Genomic DNA, 3,345 nt, shown 5'->3' on the forward strand with positions numbered 1-3,345 from the left:
ATTACCCCACCCCTCTTGATATTACCCTTTCTATAATTTCGCTAATATGATAAATTCTGATGCTTACAACTCGTGATATGTTTTTAGTATTATACAAGAGTAACAATCGAGATTGTAAGCTAAACTTAAAATGTGAAAATTAAAAACTAAAAGTTACTGGATTTTTAAACATCTGACATTTTTATGATGCAGGCTTTAAAAAAATCACTTTGAACATCAAAGATTCTGAGTCAGCAATCAATTTTTAAAATAAAAATATTGTTTTTCTATTTTTAATGACAAACTGATTTGGGTTAGAGGATTCATAACCGCAGTATGTTTTTTTTTCCATAAATCTGCTTCGTTTGTGTTTGAAGTTAGTAAATATATAGTTTGTTTGCATTTGGAAAGATTAGTTTGTTTTACACGCTTATAATTTAAAACTATTATTTCAGTTCCAATTTATTAACGATAAAATTTGCAATTACAACTATAGTTATAGATTTTAAATGCGATCGAAATACATATTACACAAAGCAAAATATATTCATATGCATACGCTTTAAATGGAAACGAAATATATTTATTATACGAAAAAGAAAAAGAAAAAAAAAATATATATATATATATTTTAATACAACTTTTTCAACTTTAATCAGGTGGATCTACACATGCATACTTAATGCATCACACACACAGAAAACACATATACATTAATGGTCTCACACATTATCTGGTTTGACAGAAACCTTTCAAGTTCTTGTGATGGTTTTTATAAATTATTCTTATTTTCAGTTATTATAAGTTACAGACATAAAAAAATAGTTTATAATAATCCTTTCTACAATAAGGACAAGGCCTGAAATTTTCGGGGAGGAAGGGGCTAAATGATTACATCAATAGCAGTGCGTAACCGGTACTTATTTCATCGATGCTGAAAGTTTGAAATATAAAGTCAACCTCGGGGGAATTTGAACTCAGAACGTAAGGACGGACAAAATGCCGCTAAGTACTTTTTCCGGTGTCCTAACGATTCTGCCAGCTCGACGCCTTTCGTAATAATAATAAAATATTTTTTTTATTTCTATCACTAAGGAGACAAACAGTTGGGGAAGCATTTGACGAAAGTAATCTGGAATCAATTTCATCCTATCCCCCAGTAATCTGAATGCGAGTTCAAGTTACCGGGAGTTATGTTGAAGGGGCGGGGTAATCTGAAATCGCCCCACCGAATCTTTGCAGCCTGTGTTTCAATCTCGTAAGGGTCAACTTTGCCTTTCGTTCTTTCAGAGTCGATATATATAAAGTACCAGTCCACCAATGAGATCAACACTTCTTCTTCTTCTTCTTCTTCTTCTTCTTCTCTCACATTCCCTTTCATTCTCTATATTTGTCTCCCCTTAGGAATAAATCAGTCGCGGTTAAATTTAAGAGATCGATGACGTTTACTAGGTCTAAAGACGCATCGTATGTTATGACGGCCTCCTACGACAACCTCAAAAGATCAACGAATGAAGGCAGGGTATATATGTGTGTTTGTATGTTAGTGAGAAAACAAGGCGGTGTCCCAGCATGGCCACAGTCTATTGACTGAAGCAAGTAAATAAGAAAATAAGAGAGAGAGAGAGAGAGAGAGTGGGGGGGGAAGTTGTATTAATGACTAATACAACTAAGAATATTACTTCAAATTTTGACACACAGACCAGCAATTTCTTGGGGTGGGGTGAAATTCGATTACATCGACCCCGGTAGTCAACTGATACTTATTTTATCGACCCCGAAAGGATGAAAGACAAAGTCGACCTCGGCGGAATTTGAACATAGAACTTGAAGACGGCTGAAATGCCACTAAGCATTTTGTCCAGCGTGCTAACGGTTCTGCCAGTTTGCCGCCTTACAACTAAAAATATTCGTACCATAATTATGTATGACATATCTCAATCTGGAATGCGTAAAGAGAAAAAAATAGTTAAGTGAAAGAGAAAGCTATACAATAACACCGTAAATCCACAGCTTAAATAGCTGTATGCAATTGTTGTTGTTGGCACTCTGTCGCTTACGACGTCGAAGGGTTCCAGTTGATCTGATCAACGGAACAGCCTGATCGTGAAATTAACGTGCAAGTGGCTGAGCACTCCACAGACACGTGTACCCTTAACGTAGTTCTCGGGGATATTCAGCGAGACACAGTGTGACAAGGCTGACCCTTTGAATTACAGGCACAACAGAAACAGGAAGTAAGAGTGAGAGAAAGTTGTGGTGAAAGAGTACAGCAGGGTTCACCACCATCCCCTGCCGGAGCCTCGTGGAGCTTTAGGTGTTTTCGCTCAATAAACACACACAACACCCGGTCAGGGAATCGAAAACGCGATCCTATGACCGTGAATCCACTGCCCTAACCACTGGGCCATTGCGCCTCCACACAGCTTAAGTAGCTATATGCAATAGACCCACAAGCATATTCTCCCCTTAAAATGAATAAAAGTTGATTAGTCTTCACACTTATGGGTAATAGATCAAAGTATAAAATAATTACTTTATACATGAAACTAATTATGAACTCTTGTGCTTAAATAAAAATGGAACTAAGATAAGAAAGCAGTAAAAGAAATCAAGGAAGACCAAAAGGAAAGCCTAAGGCTTATGAAATATATCTGGCAGCTGATTTTTATCGGATACAGTGGAATTCTGTGAGTGGCCAGATCGCAGAAGAGCGACAAAACTTATTAACTCTTAATAATCAAAACTACAGTCAAGAGACAATCAGAAATTGCGATTATATTGTTTTCTTCAATGGCTAAAATAAATTCCACGATATAATTGCTCTAGTTTACTCCAGTTTCATCACAATGCCAGATCAAGTCGCTTATAAAACAATTTAAATTGTTTAAACTTTGTTCTGTTATCTTTCAATATGTATAAATTTTACTTCCTTGACGATAAATCTTTATGGAATTGAAACCCAAGATTTATAGCTGCGTTCCCTCACTTGAAGTTTTACAGAAACTGCTTTTGCAAATGTATTCTTTGTCTTGATTTGTAAGACTAAGGAAAGCAAACCGCTATATACGTGTTATTTCTATAATGTTGTTCTGTTACTGACAAAGAACATTGCAAAGCAATATAAAGAAATAAATGTTAATCACCTTCCATTTATTTTTTGGTTCCATTTCAGCATTATGAATTCGGTTAAAATCTATTTCTCTTGGGTTACATTTTCAAAACATTTGTTTATTTTATTAGATTTATTAGAAAATAATACGCACACACATACACACACAGACGCACACATATACATACTTACATATATACAAATATTACATACATACATGCATGCATGCATATATATATATATATATACATATA

This window comes from Octopus bimaculoides, chromosome 4 (genome assembly GCF_001194135.2).
Source record: "Octopus bimaculoides isolate UCB-OBI-ISO-001 chromosome 4, ASM119413v2, whole genome shotgun sequence".
Lineage (NCBI taxonomy): Eukaryota > Metazoa > Mollusca > Cephalopoda > Octopoda > Octopodidae > Octopus > Octopus bimaculoides.